Raw genomic sequence first — 21215 nt, forward strand, 5'->3', positions numbered from 1 at the left:
CCAGGACATAGGCCCTTGAGGAGCAAGTACCAGTTCCAGACTGCGACCTGCAAAGAAAAAGAGAGAGCGAGGCCCCCGAGGAGTGGGTACCTCTAGTGAAGTCCGAGGAGGCAGAGTAGCTAGGGTTGCAGAGAGCGAATCCCATCCGCAGCAACCAGGAGGAAGCGAACCCCTTGCTAACTCGTCTTGTTAGCGAAAACAGACCTTAAATATCTGGAGCTGGTGACGTCATCTCAGAGGAACACCCCTGAGGTTCGCGCCAACACTGGTACATCAGTCGGGCCGCACGCGCACGCGCTCCCTTAGGCATCTGGTCAACATGGCGGCTTGCAGCATCGAGCCATCCGGGGACGCCGGAGGAGGATAGCCAGGAGACGCCGCAGCAGCCAGCCTTCCATCAACCCCGAAGGGAGTCGCCAACGAGGTAAGGTGGGTGAAGCAGAGACGTCAGACAGCGACGGATATAACAGTAAATAAATAGGTACAGATAACTGTCAGCTACTACTTCCTCCCCCACCTCAATATGCCAAGGGCCCGAGAATAACAATCTCTTCTGACACAGGCCACACCTAAAGCAGCTGGCAACAGAGACCCTTGACCCACCCCAACAAAGGAGACCATAGCGGAAATTTCTGACATGCTATCTTGCAGAGCCCATCAAGGAAATGGACACAGATGTGCTCGCACATTGAGCATACAAGTCTGCAGTCTGGCCAGACCTGGCCAATGTGGCTCTTTCCTACTCATCAACCAGTATGCCCAGTGAACGTGTCTTCTCAATGACAGGGGACATTATGAGCCATCATCGCTCAAGACTGGTGCCAGAATTGATGGAAAAGTTTGTCTTTTTGAAAATCAATCTGTCTTTGCTTCGGTTTCCAGAATTTCCCTGTGAGTAGCAAGAAGATGGAAAGCACTTTAAAGGTCTTGCTGCTGCTCTGCCTACCTGCTATGCTCCAGATGTACTACCATAGGGGTCTTCCTGCTACTATTCCTATTTTCCATGCCTCACATGTACCTCCTTAGGGGTTTTGCTGCTACCACTCTCCCTACCTGCCATGCCACTGATAATCCACTTTAGGGGTCTTTCTGCCATATGCTTACCTGCCATGTCCATGTTATATCACTTCAGAGGTCTTGTTGTGACTGGTGTGCCCATCTGTCAAGCCCATAAAATAAGACCTTAGGGGTCTTCCTGCTACTATGCCTACCTGCCATGACCCAATATACCACCTTAGGGATCTTACTGCTTGTATGCCTAATTGCCACGGCCCAGATGTACCACCTTTGGAATCTTGTAGCCACTGTACCATCCATGCACCTGATATTAGGGGTGTGCATTCGTTTTGAACGCATATGTAAAACGCAACTTTTTTTTTTTTAAAACTTAAAAAAGTGATGATGCGCAATGCATCGCGATTTTCAACTTATTCAACATAGCTATGTTGAATACGTTGAACCTAAATAAACACTTAAACCCCCCACCCTCCTGACCCCCCCAAGACTTACCAAAACTCCCTGGTGGTCCAGCGGGGAGTCAGGAAGCCATCCCTGTATTCCTTTGCGAGGAGCACGTGACGTCGGCGTCACGTCGGAGTGACGCGGATGTCACGTGCTTCTCCGTGCCTCCGCTTCGGGACCCCGTTGGACCCAACCGGAACTTTTGGCCAGCTTGGGGGGCCTTCTGACCCCCCCAAGCTGGCCAAAAGTTCCGGTTGGGTCCAACGGGGGTCCGGGAGCGGAGGCGCGGAGGAGCACGTGACGTCGGCGTCACTCCGACGTGACGCCGACGTCACGTGCTCCTCGCAAAGGAATACAGGGATGGCTTCCTGACTCCCCGCTGGACCACCAGGGAGTTTTGGTAAGTCTTGGGGGGGGATTAAGGAGGGTGAGGGGTTTAAATTTTTATTTAGGGAACCGGTGAACGTATGGACAGACCCTCAGCTTATGGAATTCTCCATATGTCCATATTGAACAAAATCGACCCTCAACTTCAACTTATCAACTTATCAACGCAAACTTTTTGTCTGCACATCCCTACCTGATATACTACCTTAGAAGTCTCCCTGCTGCAGATATGCAACCTTGGGGGTCATGCTATTAATATGCCTATCTGTCATGACTGTTATGTACCAGATCAGGAGTTTTGGTGCTTGTGTGTTGTTTGCTGTTTGGATCTCAGCCTAATTCTTCCACCCTGTTTGTTATACTAAGGTGTTTTGTCAAGGGATAGGAGGCGATGTCCTTTCGTGAATTACAAACTGGTTAAAAGACAGGAAACAGAGAGTAGGATTAAATGGTCAATTTTCCCAGTGGAAAAGGGTAAACAGTGGAGTGCCTCAGGGATCTGGACCTGGACCGGTGCTTTTCAATATATTTATACATGTTCTGGAAAGGAATACAACGAGTGAGTTTATCAAATTTGCGGATGATACAAAATTATTCAGAGTAGTTAAATCACAAGCAGATTGTGATTCATTACAGGAGGACCTTGTGAGACTGGAAGGTTGGGCATCCAAATGGCAGATGAAATTTAATGGGACAAGTGCAAGGTGTTGCATATAGGGAAAAATAACCCTTGTTGTAGTTACACGATGTTAGGTTCCATATTAGGAGCTACCACCCAGGAAAAAGATCTAGGCATCATAGTGGATAATACTTTGAAATTGTCGGCTCAGTGTGCTGCAGCAATCAAAAAAGCAAACAGAATGTTGGAAATTATTAGGAAGGGAATGGTTAACAAAATGCAAAATGTCATAATGCTTCTGTATCGCTCCATGGTGAGATCGCACCTTGTATACTGTGTACAATTCTGGTCACTGCATCTAAAAAAAGATATAGTTGCGATGGAGAAGGTACAGAGAAGGGCAACCAAAATGATAAAGGGGATGAAACAACTACCCTATGAGGAAAGGCTGAAGAGGTTAGGGCTGTTCAGCTTGGAGAAGAGACGGCTGAGGGAGGATATGATAGAGGTTTTTAAATCATGAGAGGTCTTGAACAGGTAGATGCGAATCAGTTATTTACACTTTTGGATAATAGAAGGACTAGGGGGTACTCCATAAAGTTAGCAAGTAGCACATTTAAGACTAATCGGAGAAAATCTTTTTCACTCAACACACAATTAAGCTCTGGAATTTGTTGCCAGAGGATGTGGTTACTGTTTTGTTGAATCCCTCTACAATCCCAGCCTAATTCTCCCACCATGTTTCTTTGTTGGTGTACTGAGATGTTTTGTCCCCAGAAACATATATGAGATAGAAAAAAATGTTTCTCCTTCACCCCATCTCTTTTCTGGTTCTCTTTTTTTCTGTTTTGTTGTTTATCTTTAGTATCCCAATCTAGTTCTCCCACCCTTATTTTATTTGGTTATTCTGGGGTGTTTTGTCCCCCAAACCCCTCAGTCAGAAGGAAGAAAAGCAGGCACAACAGAAAGTATGCTCAGGAGAACACTGAGAGGAGAGGATCACCTTGCTGGTGGCTGAAAGGAATCAGTAAGTTTTTGCTTGGCACATTGTATTTTTTAAAAGTATTGGGGCAAAGTTAACTATTTGGGAATATTATTTAGTGTGTTTGTGCCTTTAATAGTCAGAAAGGCAGTGAATAAACAAGTTAGACTGTTTGTATTTTTAAATAGTCAGTCAATAAGGTAGCTAGTAAGCAGTAGGTAGTGTGTTTATTTTTAAAAGTCTGCAGAACTGAGTGTTCTGCAGACTTTTAAAGAACTGATTATTTGTATTTAATACAAACTGAGTGTTTGTATTGAAAAAAAACAAAACACAAAAAAAAACAAAAAACCCCAAAAAGTAGCCAGAAGCTAGAAATAAGCTAGGAGCAATGTATACCTAAGTAAAAAAGTTGAATAGTTCAGCTCAGTTACTCACCTTGGAAAGGTGTTGAGGTATCGTGATTGGGTTTGAATAGGGATCACATTTGTTAATCAAGAGAGCAGTGAGTCACTCTAGTTGACTAACTGGATTTGTTCAGTAGCACTTGTGAGTGTGATAACTATATTGTGGTTATAACAATTGTAATAGTGTGTACCGTTTTTAATTTCAAAATACAAAGTACAGTGTCTCTCAAAAACCTCTTTTTTAAAAATTTCTTTATGATTTAATTATACCGGTAAGAAGAGCTAATGCTGCCGAGTATCACATGAGCGAAAGGGCAAGTATTATAATTCAATCATAAAGAAATTTTTGAAAAAGGGTTTTTTCAGAGACACTATACTTTGTATTTTGAAATTAAAAATGGTACACACTATTACAATTGTTATAACCACAATATGGTTATCACACTCATGAGTGCTACTGAACACCAGAACACATTATACTAATGTAATTCCTTGTTCAGTTGTTTTTTGAGTATGTTTAGGGGGAATTTGCAAGGGGTTGTTTGTAGTTAAAAGATAGGCATTCCCCCCCCCCCCTCCCCCCGGTTATCCCCGATCCTTAAAACTATGCCGATCTGCCTATTTATATATTTTTTATAACTTACATGGCATCCGTAGCAGAAGGAAAGTTACACGGCAGGGGGCACTGATGCGTGCGCGGGAGCATGTAAATACGCGCACATCTCAGCTTCATTACCCTAAAATGCCCATGCCCTGCCCTGACCATGCCCAAACCCCGCCCCCTTTTGAAAACGTCTGAGATGTAGGCACTGTGGCATTTATGTATGAATCCGTGCGGCTTTTAAAATCTCAGCGCCCGCAATCCTTACATATTTGCACATCCCCTAATTAAAATTCACTTTCATATGCGCAAGTTACAAAATACAAATATATATATGCACATAAACATGCTCGCATTTATAAAAACTGTAAGCCACACAAATTCTGACTTATCCAGAAAAGTAGCGGCACTTGTTTGGATAAATTCCAATTTATGAAGCTAAAGTAGTAGCACTTAGTCAGATAAGTCTGAAAAGTGCTACTTGTCCATCTAAGTAGCACCTTTTAGACTTATCTGGGTATGTAAGATAGTCAGAAAAGTCTAAAAAAAATGCTGCTTATCCGGATAATTTCACATTTGTCTATTTAAGTAATGGTAAAGACACTACTTAGCTGGATAAGTCAGAATTTAGCCGGATAAATGTGCGCAAATTATATACATGCATATTTGTACTTTGAATTTTGAAGGGCTACGTGAATAGATTTTACTCACATTATTTTGCATTAACTCCCCTTAAGTTGGCTTTTACATGCATAAGTCATGGGATTTTATAACATGCATGCAGGAATGTAATTACCAGTTTTACCAGTTAGTCTACCAGTTTGCCCAGTCCATCTGCAGCTCATGAAAACCATCCTGGCTCTTCAGTCTGAAGTCCCTCATTTCATCCTGACCCCCACGTAGTCATTTTTTCACTTGTGAGATGTTTACAATCACTTGCACCAGATATTGAGCAGGAGTAAATATACGCAAGTAAAAGACTTACGCACATCCCTATGTCAGGTTGTAAAATAGCACGTAAATATTGGCCAGTCCCTGAAATGTCCCTAGTCCATCCCTTTTTTATATGTGCAAATTTATTTGCAGTCCTCGATATATGCGCATGCTATTTTTTATGCGCACAGCTTTTGAAAATCCATCTCTAAGGGCCTCATTTTCCAAGCCGCTCACACGCGATAAGGGACCTTTCACACGCGAAAAGCCCCTTATCGCGTGCGATACCAGGATGGGGGCGGAGTCAGAGCGGAGTCGGCCCCGGAAGAGGAGGAGTCGGGGCGTCACCGGGGCTGACTCTGCGCCGACGCCGCGGACAGCGAAAAGGTAGGTGCTTTTCGCTGCCTATTTCGCTCCCAATAGCTACACCTCCTATGGTGGCACTATTGGGTGCCGTGACGGTGCGATCGCTGCAGGCTAGCGCAGGCCCACCCCCGTTTCGGCCCCCCGCCCCTCATCTTCTAAAGTATTGCAGGCCTGCAATACTTTAGAAAATGAGGCCCTAAGTCTCTTATGTGTCATAGTGGAGCACAAGTATTTCTTCATTGTTTTTAATTAGGAAAAAACTATGTGACACAGCCACAACAAATTACTGGTTAAAAAACATGCAAAGAGTTACATAAATGTTTGTATGGGAGAATATCCAGTTCCTCAATTTCTTGTGTGTATGGGGGTTAATATGGTTTGGGGAGTTTTACATTTTTATTGTTGATGTTCATTTTTTAGTTGAAGCTTCATTTTTTTCGTTCATCAATAAAGGATAAAAGTACAATGATAAAGCTAATCTTGTATCCAAAACTGATACAATGAGAAATGAACATGATTTATCACACTTACCAATTAATATTGTTTACAAACTATGGCCTAGATTTATCAAAATGCAGTAAGTATTGCATGTGATAGCAAAAGGGGGTGTGGTTTATGCAAATATTCAGTTTATCACAATTTGTGCTAATTACCTAAGTTAGTGCAAATTGTGATAGGTGCCAGACCTGTTGTGTTTCCTGCATACAACCACTGTGTGGTAGAGAGAGAGAGAGAGAGAGAGAGAGAGAGAGTGAGAGAGAGACTGGCCATAATGTCATCTCCCTAGATAGGTATTTGTATCCCTATGGTAGGCCCACCTAGTAACTCGAGGTGAGGGTTAGGTATTGGTGTTGGTGTTGGGGGTTAGGGGCCACTTTGAGATTCCAAGTGAGACGTACGAACAGAACAGTGGTCTCTTGTGAAGATTTGATGACCCTCAGAGTGAGGAAACTCACTCCAAGATGAGATTTGGGCAATGTTCTCTCTGCCTAGCTTGATGGACTCTCTACCTGGGTAACATCAAGCTAGGTGGAGAGAACATTGCCCAAATCTCATCTTGGAGTGAGTTTCCTGACTCCAAAGGTCATCAAATCCTCACAAGAGACCACTGTTCTGTTCGTACATCTCACTTTCAATGTCAAAGTGGCCCCCAACCCCCTACACCAATACCTAACCCTCACCTCCAGGGGCTTCACGTCACCTAAAATAGGCCTTGCGGGGGACATCGCGAAAGGCGATAGAACCTTACTGCCCGATCATGGCATCTATCGCACAGCTTAATGCTATTCAAAAAGGTGTAGTTAAAATCGGCGTTAAGTCTGTGCGATAGCTCTTTGCCGACAGGCTAACCCAGCCCACTCCCCGCCCCTAACTCCTCCTGTTTTCCAAATTTGCATCACACCATACGATATGGTGCTATCGCATGCGTTAAACACGTTTTTGCATGCGGTAAGGGCCTATCGCATGCGTTAACTGAACTTTTCGCATGTGATAAGCCCTTAATGCATGCGAAAATGCCTTAGCGCATTTTGATAAATGACCCCCTATGTTACCAAACCTTAATGGCACCTGTTTAATTTGATATATTTTAGCATCATTTTTATGTGCCTTACTGTAAACCATTGGGATGGTACCCATCTGAACGATGGTATAGAAAAAAGTTAAAATAAATAATAAATGTTATTTATATTTTGTAATTGATATGAACTGCTTTCAGTGGTTCAGTGAACTGGTAAGGCAGTATAGACATTAATAAATAAAATTAAATAACAAAAATTAAGAAGTAAAAAAAAATGCATGAAACTAATCCCACAATTCCTGCTCTTCACTATATGTTTGTTTAAAGAGCCAAGCCTTTGCAGTCTTGAGAAACTTCAAGTAATCTTACTCGTTTCAAATCAAAAGAGGAAAAGAGTTCCAAAGATAGGGACTTACATAAGGATAAGCAGAACAAAAGGACTACTAGCAAATCTTATTAGAATGATCTTAAAGTTAGAAATGTCGTATAGGGAATAACAAGTTGAAGATATATTGTGGATAGTCAGTAGATAAAGCCTTTTATACTACCTTCAAGATTTTAAACTTTACTCTGTAGACTAATGGAATCCAGTGCAACCTATGTAATATTGGAGTCACTGAAGATATTTTAAGAGTCTAGCGGCAGTATTCTGTATCAGCTGAAGATGCCTGAATTGTTTTGTGGTATACACTAAATACATGGTATTACAATAATCAAGCTGAGTTAAAAACAAGACATGAACCAAGGCTTCCAAATTATTTTTATCTAAATAAAGTTGATCTAGCTCTTCTTGTAATTTAGATGATTATCTTTCAGTAATTTGTTTTATTATCCTTTCTATTTTATTTCATTGTATTTATTTAACCCTTAACCAGAGTGTGTAGACCCAAGGGCACCCAATCACATTTATAACCTCTGGGGCTACTCTGCTAGCTGACTTCTTCCCAACTCCAATCTTGATCCCTTGGGCTGGCAACGAGTTCCTTCGCTACTGGAGCTTGAGCCTGTCTGCCCAGACATCTGTTCCTGTCTTGGATCTCTACCACGGTTCCTGGACTCTTGCTTGGGTACCCGCTCCTTGGGACCTGTGTGCGCTTCTCAGGAGACTTGTCTCCAGACCTCCCCGCTCCTCGGGGTGGTTCCTGCGCCTCTCCAGAGGTCCTGCCTGAAGGCCTCCCTGCTCCTTGGGGTCGCCCTGGAACTACCTTACAGAGACTCTTGCTCCACACTTCCCCACTCCTCGGGGGCCATGTCTACGTCTGTACCTACATCTATCTGTACACCAGCTATTTGCTCCACACTTCCCCGCTCCTCGGGGCAGTCTATGTCTCTACACCAGCAACTTGTTCTGCACTTCCCCGCTCCTCGGGGCAGTGCCTACGTCTCTACGCCAGCAACTTGCTCTGTACTTCCCTACTTCTCAGGGCAGGTCCTACGTCTGTACGCCAGCAACTTACTCCGTTCTTCCCCGCTTCTCGGGGCAGCGTCTACGTCTCCAAGCCAGTGACTTGCTCCACTCTCCCCACTCCTCAGGGCAGCATCTACATCTCAACTCGAGTGACTTTACTCCCGCTTCTTGGGGCAGTCCCCATTACTGCTGCTAAGACTGGCTCTGCGCTTCCCCGCTCCTCAGGGCAGCCCCTACGTCATCATACCAGAGACTCTGTTACTACACTATACTACAGTTGTGTTTCCTACTACTGTTGACCACACCTCCCGACAGTGAGGACCTGTGGGGCTCCTCCCCTCAGGCTGTAACAACACTCACCTCGGGCCAAGGGTCCACTAAACCCACGAATACTAAAGCAACTCTGAAAGAATGACTCCTTGAGTTGAAAAGTCTGGGTGGGAACCTACTGATCTAGCCAGGCTCCCAGTGAAGAGGGTTGGCTTAAAAACTTTTCACAACAAAAAAGTGTATTTTCCTTCTGGAAAACAGGATACATTTTGGCCATCAAAATACTCACTCAGAAAGATCTGTCATCAATCTTGCCCACCTAGGGAGTAGAGTGGTATTCTCTGGCATGAGAACCCTTTTGCCCTAAAGGGAAATCCCATAAACTACTAACCATCAAGGGAACACCCTGATGTGTGGTTATGTGCAGTAGCTTTATCCGAGATAACCACTCTGTAATCATCTCTTTGTATGGCCACCGTCTTTATTCTCAAACTAATTTTTTGGATTTTTTTCCTTTTATTAATTGTATAACTACTACGTATCTAGTCCTTGATTTTCACGCTCCTTGGCGGTCAGCTCGACCCTCTTAGAGCTCTTACGCTTCTTATTGTCAATACTTATCGATCTTTGTGCTGTTTGTTATGGTTACGTGTGTTTTGGGTGGATCCTTGGGTGCTGTGGAGATAACCACGCCCACGGGGAGGAGCTCCGTGAGGAGCCACAGCACTGGACTAGACTCGTACACACAAAACACGAATTAGTTCTTTATTTAGACAGCTTGAAGAGAGCCACCAGGTGGCAGTAGTGAGGCAGTCCTTAGTTGCAGTCTCAAGGACCTCGGCAGAGGGAGCCCTTCTCTCCTAGATGGCGTCAGGAGGTTCCGCAGCAGGTCTCCCAGTGAGGAGATATTGTGGATGATATAGACTGAGAGTTAGGGTACTCACTAGGTGTTTGCTGTAGCTGTGCGATTCCACCAGCTATGTTGTAGATGGTACAGTCACTGAGGCAGGGAGAGCAGGCCCTCGAGGAGCGAGTACCTGTTCCCTATAAGGCACCTGAAAGAAAGCAGAGTGCCCCCGAGGAGCAGGTACCCAGGTTAGCGGTTACCCCAAAGGGCAGAGAGAGAGCTTCCTGCAGCAGCACGGAAGCGGCAGAGTAGCAAGACAAGAACGGATTTGAGTCCTTGCTAACTCAATGAGCTAGCAAATTAGTGAAGGTCATATATCCAGATAGCGAGATGTCAGCATGAGGAACACCCTCGAGGTTCACGCCAAGGGTGGTACAAAGATATGGGTTCACGTGCACACGTGCGCACCCTAGTAGGTACCTGACAGAAGCAATGGCGGGAGGCTGCACCATAGTCGTTCTGGGGGCGCCAGAGAGGTCGGCTTGTAGACGCGGTGGTAGCCATCTTTCCCAGGTAAGCGGGAGGAGCCGTGAATAAGGTGAGGCAAACGGGGTGAAGCCGTCTAGGATCGACGGACGCATCACTGTGGATGGATTTCTGCCACTTCTATTGACTTTTTCACGGGTCGAAGCCACCTGCCCGACATCATCCGTGTTCCAACAATTGCTTGTCTGCTTCAGGGACCTCGGAGAGATTTTTGTTGTAACCAACTCATGGTCTCAAGGACTCTAACACTAAAGGGAAATCGGGCAAAAGTCTGTCTTCCTGAACTACATACTTAGGGATCCTCTGGCAGGTTGTTCACAGAGTTCAACCCCCTACAAAAAAGGGGAAACCTGATAAGGCAGGAGGCCTCAGCAGGGAGGAAAAAATTCTACATCTTGCTTCTCTGGTGTCTGCTCTAAAATGAAACTAGCCACACCTTAAACCACAAAATGGCTGTCTATATAGGGCATGAGTAACCCTTCAGTGGGAGGAGGGCGAGAGTGATGCATAGCTTTAAAGTTGTTTAGGCAAAGGAAATGGAACTAGGGGTATCTAGTGGCAGACTGGAGGGTTCGACCACATTTATATTTGTTAATAATGCATTGTATCCTATTGTATTTATTTTGTTCTATTGCTCTCCGCTTCTAGTACTGACAAATTTTAGTTAAGTGCAGCCCTTGTCTTTGTTTTTTTAAATAATTGTTTAATATGATTCTTGAAAGTGAGACTTTTATCGAGCATTACACCCAGATAGTTTGGGTATTTCTCATTCTTGATCAAGTTTCTGCAGAAGTAAACTTACAACTGAGCCTTAGTCTCTCAGTTGGTGAGATGGTAGTTCTGGACAGTCATTTTTGATGGGTTTGGTTGTGATTGTCAGAGAGCTCCTTTCTTAGGATCTGGTTTCTGGACTTAGCGTCTGTCCCTTGGATGGCAAGGGCAATATTGTCCACATAGACAAATTTGCAGAACAGGACAGGGTCTGTGGGAAGTTGCTGGTAAAGATGTTAAATAAAGATTGGTACTATTATTGAACCTTGAGGTAAACCATCATTAATCTCTCTTATCTGGCTTGAATTGTCAGTGAGATGTACCCAAAAGTTTGGATTAGACTAAGCACTGCATTAATCAGATTAAACATTATACAGTACTTGCTGATACAGGTTATCTTAAGGAAAAGCCCACATTTCCAGCCAGTATCATAAACAAATGATAAACCCACCATAGCCGGTGGAGCTTTTTGCTGACAGTGGATTCCAAGTTCAATGTACCTTATACAGGAGAGAACCTGTTTGCAGCAACCTTTTGCGTGACAAAATCCAGTTTACTCAATATATAGATGTGGCTCGACGGTTGTCGAGATGCATTCTATTATTTATTTATTTATTTATTATAAATCTTTAATTTTATATTCTACCTTTCAAAAACTACAAGGCGAATAGCAATAACATTTTTAAAATACAAAGAAAAGCAACAGCAGCAAAATTAAAGGTACAAAACATATTAAAGCAAACAATATCAGCGAGCTAACCGGTGTTCCATGGGCAGTGCACTGTGCAGAGAGTTTTAATTTTAAGACCTTTGATGATTTGTTTGAACATGTTTGTTTTATAATTTAAATTATTTTTTACTTGTAATTCACCTAGCACAGCAGGGCTGATATAGGCAGAAAATAATTTTAAATAAATAAATGCACCCTCCGTTTGTTTATATGTTGTTGACAAGAGTAAAAAATATAGGCCTGTAGCTAAAAGGTTGTTCTGATTTTCTAGCTTCAGCAAAGATACAATGTTTGCTCATTTCCAGGCCTAAGGAATTACACCACTTAGATGAACATCCATAAATAAGGCAGCCAGCCATTCTTGCCGACATATCATGAGTTCTTTAAGGACTCTGGATAAATGTATCATTGCCAGTGACTCTTTTGTCTCTCATATTCTTCAGGGAAATTGCAATTTCTTCCTTGAAGTAGGGCCTGGAGTATATAGAGCTTTCAAGAAAGTTCTTCAAAATTGCATTCATTTGTATATTCCATTTATGCTAGTTTTTTTTATCATAGCTTTTGTACAAGAAATAAGGTGTGAGGCAACTTGATTTGAAATAACTTTGGGTGTTATTCATTGATGGTTCACTAGGACTAAGGTACAGGTCATGCAGGAGATTCCAAACTATGAGGGTCATTTATCAAAATGCGTAAGGGTGTTATTGTGCACGTTAGGGCCCTAATACCTGCGATAATACCGCAATGCATGCGATAAATACTGCATTGCAAATTGATATGCAAATTTTTCATTTCTATTCAAATGGGAGGGGTAAATGGAAATGAGGGTCAGTTAGCAATCAAGCTAGGTAGAGAGAACATGGAATAAATGTACTCTTCTTTCACTTTCATCATTCCAAATCTAATTAAATCTTGACTGATGGTAAGTAACTGTGTTCGTACGTATGACTGTGCACGTAAAACTGCCCCCCCCCCCCTTCCAAAGCTCACCCCGAGTTAGTAGTGCTCCCTCTTACAGTGGTATGAATAGTTAACTTTTTTGTGAACTTTTATAGCATCTCTCTCTCTGTCTCTTCCTCTCTCTCTTGCTCTCTTTCTCAACTTGTGATATGAAAATAACATAGAATGCAATAAACTTAAAGCACATTGTGGTAAAATATCAATGCTGTACCAGGAAACTTAGTCTAACTATGCCTCCTTTTTTTTTTTATCACAGGTACTATTTTTGCTATATTTATAGCAAAATAATGAATATAGGCCTAAGTGGCTAGATAATGGAAAATTAAACTTCTCCATTGTTTCTCACTATCATTGTCTTCTGTGGTATTTAGCAATACTAGAAAGGCTTAAGGGTGAATTTTAAAAGCTCTACATACGGCAAATCTGGGAGATATGTGTGTGACTGGGACGTGCGCGGGACGTGCAGATTTTAAGAGGCCCGCAGCCATGTGTGTATCTCCCATACGTGCAATGGAGAGGTTTTTGCAAAAAAGAGGCGAGGTCTGAGCGGGGATTGGGCAGGCCGGAACAGCGCTATTAAGGAACCGTCGCACATGAGTGCATTCCAGGATCCCACAAACATATAACTTGCTGCTGCTATGGACTACAGGTAAGTAGTAAAATAAAAACATTTAGGTTAGTCAGCGGGATTTTAGGGGTCGGGGCTAGTAGGGTAAAAGAGAGGCAGGTTAGGTAGGGTGTTTAGAAAGTCTGCTCCTTTACTGGAAGTAACTGAGAGGAAACAGGGAAATAGATCCTAATGCGTCACCATTCGCATCTACTAAAGTAAAATCCCCCCACTTACGTGCGCAAGACGGCATTCGCGCGCACATGCACACGTTAATATAAAATCATGCACGCATGTGCGCACGAGTAGCAGATTTTATAACATGCACACATATATAAAATTGGTGCGTCCATGTGCACGCGCCAGGAAACGCAAGCACATGTACATCCGTGCGCGGCTCTTAAAATCTATTTTAAAGTTTTATCTTCATCTCCTGTTCTTGTAAATTCTTTCAGGAGGATTGTTTTCTGACTGCTAGCATGGGATGTACTGTTTCCTATAGCCTTTGGGAATTGTTTTTAACTGCTAAGTTTATTATAATAGTATTATAACAGTAATGAAAGCATCATGGGTACTTGCCAGGTTCTTATGGCCTGGATTGGCCACTGTTGGAAACAGGATGCTGGGCTTGATGGACCCTTGGTCTGACCCAGTATGGCATTTTCTTATGTTCTTATGTTCTTATGTTTGTAGCGTATCTTCTGTTTCGGCCTGGAAAGCCAACCACCTAGTCTTCCATTAAATCCATTGGGATGCTGGTCCAATAAAAAGGTATCACAGCCTACAATAATTGTTATTAGTGATATAATTCTCGCTCCTGTACATGATAGTCATGCAGCAAATGATATTCAGCAAGGGATCATCTTTTGTACTTCTGAACTATCTGATATTACTTAAAGCAATGATTTAAGAAAGACAGTAACTTTCAAACCGGCACACGGTGCTCTTTGACGCGTGTGCATCGGCGCATGCACAGATACATAGCCATTTTATAACTTGCGTGTGTATATGTGTGCATGTTATAAAAAAGCCCGACTGCGTACATATGTGCGCCCAGTTTTAAGTGGACATGTGCCTATGCGCATAAATCCCGTTTCTACCATGTAAATCGGAGAATTTTAAAAGGGACGCGTATCCACGCCATTGCTAGTTTCACCAGTTTGTCCACCAGTTCGCTCAGTTAAGAACTAGGTCATCCCAATTCCCCTGGTTTGATAGTCTGCACTCCCCCCTCAGTTACCCCAGACCCTTTGAACCCCTGAGAGATGGCTCTTTCTGTTTATGTTTTTACATACACCTTATCCCTAGCAGAATTAAACGTATGTGCCACTGGGCCTGGGCATAAGCCCAGGCATGGATGTGTTTACGCATACATCTATTGGCCATGCCCCAGACACCCATGCCCTGCCCCCTTTTCAAACCTTTTTAGGTGTGTGCGCAGTGGGACTTAGATGTGTTTTTGGGCGGTTTTTTTTAACCCATGTTATTTTCTTAAAACTTTCTGAACAGCTGCAGAAATACATAGTAACAACAAAGAGAGAAAAAAGGCTGGGGTCATTTTGCTGTTTGCAGTGTTATCTCTGCTTTAACAGCAATGATATTGAAGGAGACGGAAGAAGAAAAATGCAATGTTTAGCTGGGATATTATTCAATATCAAGCACACATTGATTACAATACATGTTACACATTAACACTTCTAAACAAAACTATCCTAAAACCTGCAAAAAATCCTGTTTTCTCTGGGAATAATGCAATTACTAGAACATGATATTAACATTGATATAGATAGTAGTTTCTGTTACTAATATCTTCAATAGTTTCTGAGCAGCTAGGAAAATGTATTTAAAAATCACTAGAACGTTAACCACAGCCCCAGAGTCATTTCTGATGTAGTCTTGGAGAAGCATTCGAGCGTCTGTTTGTTCTTAATTGATGAGCCTCATTGGACACCAGAGTTATTGCTGCAGGGGGACTTTGTAGCCCTGGCCAAGGTCTCCATGCTATATATCTCCTCTGCAGAATGCACTGCTGGAGCCACTTGTGCCAAAGCAGCCAAAGGAAGAGTACTAGCCTCAGATTGTTTCACACTCACTGGAGGAAGCTGCACAGTCTAAGATGTCTAATGAGGCATAAAATAATATTTTTTGTCATTACCACTAACCTCAGGATCTCCTCCTGTTCACTTTACAATGAAGGGCAGGAAAAGTCATTCTATTTTATCAGCTTATTGAATGGTTCTTCACAAAATGTAAGCTATCCAACAATTCATCTGAGTTCCAGCCATTACTTTAAATCCCAATCCATATTCTAATCATTGTCCTATTCATATTTCATTTCCGATCTCTTTTCCAGGCATCCCAATCCTTATTCCAATCATTATTTAAACTTATGCAACAATTTTGTGTGTGTGTGTGTGTGAGAGAGAGAGAGAAAGCTAAACATTTACCATGCATTAAAATACCATTTAATGGACTATTCATTTAATTTTAGCTTGTGCTCACAAAAAAACTTGGCCTTGGAGCAAAAGATGGATCACAAACTCCCCTGTGCTAACTTGGTCAAAGGGTCATTAGCTATAGGAGATATCTCCTATACATAGAAACATAGAAACATGATGGCAGAAAAGACCATGCAGTCTGTCTAATCTGCTCATTCATATCAACTACTCAGCTCTACAATCCTTACCACTTCCTCAGGGATCCCCTGTGTTGCTTATTGCTTACTTTCTTGAATTCATATGCTGTTCTTATCTCCACCACCTCCACTGGAAACTATTCCATGCAGGCATCACCCTCTCTGTAAAAAAATATTTCCTTAGATTATTCCTGAATCTACCCTCTTTCATCCTCATCTTATTTCAGAGCCTCATTCTGTTGAAAGAGGCCTGCCTCCCTGAGCACTGATATCTTGGTGGTTTTTAAATGTCTCTATCATATCTAGGGTAAGCATGTTTAGATCTTTTTTTAATTCTTTACTTTATAGCAGGCATGAACAACTTGACATAGCACATCATATGAATATAAATGGTACTCCAGATCAACAACAACAGAGCCAACCAAATTACTAATGAAATATATTATTACTATGTCACAGTAAAAAATATATACTATAGCTCCAGACTATAGAATTTAAAAACTGGTTCCTAGGTTCTGTTGTACTTATTTTCCCTCCCTTTAACAAGGTGCAAGAACATTTCTATAACTGCTATTTCTCAAGCATGACATCGCCAATGTGCTATTTGAGTAGAAAATTTCCGGTGAAGCACTATAGAAAAATGCGCTGCCAACAGTAGCTAGGCTACTAATGATTTGTATTTGTTAGGCACAGATGAATCTGACCAGTATCCAAGCAAATTCAAAAGAGGTATAATATCAATTGGGAAATTAATAATGTTAGAGATTGCAGCTTCAACCTTTCCCCAGAAATTGGAAGCAAATATACAGGACCATCACATGTGAACATAAGACCCAACCCCATTGCATCCCCTGCAACACAGATTGGACTCCCCTGCCCAAACATGGAAAAAATCTGCGGGTCTTATAAATTCTCTGTATAAGCCCAATCATCCACCTTACACAGGCAGATAGACATTTTGTTTATTGATTTCCACAGACTTCCCTAATCCCGTTCATCTAAAATAGCTCCCAGATCCTTATTCCAATTTCCCGCAAATCCCTTGTAACATACAAACCAAATGTATTATTTAGAATTCCCTAATAGAATGCAGAGAGACCCTTTGTCTGAGGCTGATCTAAGCATAATACCTCATGTTCCCAATTAAGAACCCTTATATTCTACCCTGCCTCAACAAGACCTTGCATCATTTGCCCAAGTTGAAGGTAAGCATATAAAGAAGATTTGGAAAGGCCAAATCCCTCAATTAAGGTTTTGAAGGACTTCAAAGAGGAAGTATTGTATAGCTATTAAAGAAATCTGCCCCTTTGCTTGCCTTTCCCTCAAATCAGGGAGAAATGTAGTAATGGCCAGACCAGGGTTATTCCTAAGAGGAGCTATAGAAGACTAACTTTCTGAAGCCAACTCTGTGTATTTCACCATTGCTTTCCATATCTTAAATCTATGTGCCAGCATAAGGCTACTTCTGCATATATGTCTGACCAAGTTGGGTATTGCAGAAGAAAACAACAAAGGATGAAGATTAAGTTCATTGGCCTGAAAAACATCCAAAGTAGCACAAGAAGCAAGTTCAACCATGTCCATCTATTCCGTAACAGCCACCAACTGTGTTGTCCAATAATAAACTTTTAAATTTGGTAGGGGTACACCCTCCTGATTTTTGTCTTGCTAAAAAGTACTTATCTTAATCATAAACCTTAATCCTGTTATGTCAAATAAAGGTAGCAATTGTACTATTAAGGTTAGTAAAATCCGAAGCTGGTACATTGCAAACAAATAGAGTAATCTAGGTAAAATGTTCATTTTTAATATATTAATCTTCCCTGCCTAAGAAACATGAATATCTGACCATTCTTTCAAATATTTCTTAATCCTAGGCATAATGAGAAAATAGTTAATTTTATATAAATCCTGCTGGTTCTTAACTATATGAACCCCTCAATATCTAAAACTATCTTAAAACCTCTTAACTTCTCGGGGATCAGCATACTGGGGTCCACTGGAAAAATCTTAGAATTGGACAAATTAACTATATAAGCAGACACCTTATTATATTTTTCTAACATTGCTATCAGGTATTCAGCTCAGTCTCTGGGATAGACAAACAAATCAAAACATCATCTAGTGGTGGTCAATTTATATGCAAAAGAGCCAAAAACCTAGAGAATACTGCATCCAAGCAATGAAGGGGTGCCAAGTGATCTCCAGTTCGGGGTTTCTTCAGTGGAAAACTCACTGGCTGGAAGCAGTACATCAGGATCTGGGTGGCTTGAATATCCATACCTAAGATCACCAGTATCCAGTGAAGCATCCGTGGCTCTCTCCTATCGCAGCATGCAGAAGCAAAATGGACTGTTCAACCAAGCTATGCAAGAGGATGTATTGGATGTTCAAGACCAATCATGGGTGGTCCCTAGTTCCTGTCCTGATGCTAGGAAGCTGCTCAGAGCCTCCCAAGTGGAGAGGCTAGTCTGCTGGAGGGTACAACTTGATTTTGGCATGTACAACCCTTATGTGCCCATGCACATAATGGATTATATAGAGCTAAACAGGCAAGAATGGCTGAGAGAAGAGGTGAACCAATGCATCACTGGGGGTTCCTCTGATCCCAGTTTTTGCAGAGTTCATCCCGACTACCCAAAGAGCATGTTTACCAATGCTGCAGTCCAACACATGAAGGAGATGCATCTGAGCTGCAGCATTAGTAAATATGCTCTTGTCTACCACCACGTCCTTGGGCCACTCACTGAATACAGTATCCATTGCCAGCTTTCCTGTGGGGTGACCATCCTTAAACCTCACCCTGACCACTACAAAACTTTCTCTTTTCTCCCTATGGACCAGGAATAATAAAGTGATACCCTGGTTCCCTGGTTTCAGTGAAATTGCTAATCAGTAAATATATTACCTTCTTGGGGAGGGGGTTGTTTTCTTGTTATTGGGAGTTGAGAAGTTGTTTGCTCTAGTTTGCAAGGACATTTTCCTATACTTAATCCCTTGTGAGAAGGTCTTTAGTTGCTGGACTTTACTCTTCCAAACATAGTCTTTGGTCAGCCAGATGTCTTGGCTGGTCAAGAGGCCTCGAAGAAAAGAAGAGTTTTGCCATTCCCTGGTTGGGGAGAGACTGTTCTTATTAAATTTATTTTTGCCATTCTATGGAAGGCTATTTTCAGTAATAAAACAAGAATAATTCCATTAGTTATTTTATTTTCACTGATATTATGATAAGTGGTACTGAGTTTTGGAAATGTCAGAATTTATATATGGGTAGATTTTTAAATGCCCATGTGCATAAAATCCGGCTTTTATGCGCATGGCCGGGCCTTGCACTGGGCGAATTTTCCAAGAGGCCCAGCCATGCGCGAAAAGACTGGTATGTGCTCAAGTGCCAGGCTTCTTGGAAGGGGAGGGCCGGGGCATGGGGTGGGCTGGGATAGCGCTATTGATGGCTGTCCTGGAGACTCACGCGCCGGCCAGCTGGCCGGCGCGCGCAACTTACTTCAACTCGGGGAGCACTGTTGAATCCAAAAAACATTCAAGGCTTCCCAAAACTGTTTCCCATACTACAAAATACAAAAGCCATGAGGCTGAATTTTAAAAGCTTTGCACGCGCAGAATTGGGGAGATATGCATGTGGCTGGGCCGCACGCACACCATGCGGACTTTTACAAGCCCACAGCCACGCTCATATCTCCTGGTTCGTTCATTGGAAAGGCTACCCGATAAAGGGGCGGGCTGGGGTGGGGTCTGGGCAGGGTGTGGGCGGGCCGGGACAACGCCATTAGGCATTTCCAGCTGAAGCACATGCCGAGATCCCACTGGCCCGCGCAACCTGCTGCTGCTCCGGAGAGCAGGTAAGTTGTAAAACAAAAAGAAGAGTAGTTAGCGGGGTTTTAGGGGTCAGGGCTAGTAAGGGAAAAGGGAGGTAGGTTAGGTATAGGGGTTGGGAAGTTCCCTCCCAGTCCGCTCCTTTTCTGGAGCGGACTGGGAGGGAACTGGGAATAGGGCCTATTTAGTCACCGCGCGCATCTACTGAAATCCCCCCCATTTACGCACGCGATTGGGCACCCACACGCACATGAGTGCGCCAATATAAAATCGTGTGCGCATGTATGCAAGGGTAGTAGATTTTATAACATGGGCGCATCGATGTGTGCATGTTATAATAACCCCGCATCCATGTGCACACCGGCAACCACGCGCACATAGATATACGCGCACGGGTTTGAAAGTTACCGTCTTAATGAACATGTTTCCCTGGATAAAAAGGAAACAACATCACACAGTTGAACAGTATGCAAAGAATGTACCAGAAACTCACTGAACAAAGCCCTGCACACCAAAAACCAAACAGGGAAGTCAATTGTAATAAAACCAAAAAATTAACATCCCACAAACCAAAACTCAGTTTACTCATAACAATATATAATAATGTTTGGAAAAATGGTTTCAAAATAGTCCCAAATAAAAATGCAATAGCAACGAAAAGAAAAAGAAGAAAAAACAAATTTGTGCAAATAGCTGCTGCTCCAGAGTCAATCTTCACTCTGACGTTCCCTCAATGATCGTTAATGGCCGCTCCAAACTGGGGAACAAAACTCAGTTATTTCCTTCATTTCCTGCTAATGCTTTAAGTACTGTTCAGTGTTCACAGACTTCACATTTTTACATAAAGTCATCTTTCTTTTATTCAAGATTTGCAATTTTGCAAGCGTATTGAATCCCACGCTTCTAGGGCTCTCGTGTCACTCCTTGAAAATTTTAGGGTCCATATCTGGCTACCTTTAGACATGCCTGCAGCATGGCCAGAGTTAGCCATTTAGGTTCACTGGCTAATTCTAGGGATGTGAATCGGGCTTCGGACGATTGAAAATATCGTCGATGTTTTCAAAATTGTCAGAAATCGGGGGCTCCCCCGAAACGATAGGAAAACCCCACGATATTGTTCGTGGGGGTTCTCTTATCGTTTTGGGGGAGGACGGGAAAAACGGCACACAAAAATAACCCCTAGACCCACCCCGACCCTTTAAAACTAATCCCTTTGCTTCCCCCACCCTCCCGACCCCCCCAAAAACATTTTACAGGTACCTGGTGGTCCAGTGGGGGACCCGGGAGCGATCTCCCGCTCCCGGGCCGTTGGCTGCCACTAATCAAAATGGCGCCGATGGC

The sequence above is a fragment of the Rhinatrema bivittatum genome, chromosome 3 (genome assembly GCF_901001135.1).
Source record: "Rhinatrema bivittatum chromosome 3, aRhiBiv1.1, whole genome shotgun sequence".
NCBI classification, from domain to species: Eukaryota; Metazoa; Chordata; class Amphibia; order Gymnophiona; family Rhinatrematidae; genus Rhinatrema; species Rhinatrema bivittatum.